We start from the raw sequence: 497 nt of genomic DNA, 5'->3' as shown, positions 1-497 counted from the left end.
AGGCCCGGCTCCGCGCCCCTGGGCCTGGGGCCGCTGAGGCTGGAGGTTCACAGGGGATTCCGAGCCCCGCGGAGAGCTAGACTTCGGCTTCACCTCTGGGGCCGGGCCTCGGGGTCTCCGGTCCTCGCGGACGCAATCACTCGACCCTCCACTCGGAGTCCTCAGGAAGTTTGAATGCATATTAGAAACTAGCCAGAGGTTTTACACAACAGAAAGGGGCTGGCTGCTCGCGCTCGGGGGTAGCGATTCCTGCTGGCAGCCGTTCTTTTGTTCTCGGTCAAAGTTTCGCCCTGTTGAGGCGTTGAGCTCTTGCTCCCTCAGTTATTCTCGGGTCGGGAGTTTGCAGGGCCTCTCCGTTTTGGGCAGCCAGGAATATCGCGAATTCCTGTGCAGGGAAGTAATGCTCTAAGGAGAAAAGAAAAATCAAAATCAGGCGTTTTCTCTGTCTGTTCCACTCGCGCGCGGACACACACTCAAGAGCATTCTTACGCTTCAAG

This window comes from Fukomys damarensis, unplaced genomic scaffold, assembly GCF_012274545.1.
Source record: "Fukomys damarensis isolate Sample0158 unplaced genomic scaffold, DMR_v1.0_HiC HiC_scaffold_16, whole genome shotgun sequence".
Classification (NCBI taxonomy): domain Eukaryota; kingdom Metazoa; phylum Chordata; class Mammalia; order Rodentia; family Bathyergidae; genus Fukomys; species Fukomys damarensis.
This window is presented reverse-complemented; position numbering follows the sequence as displayed.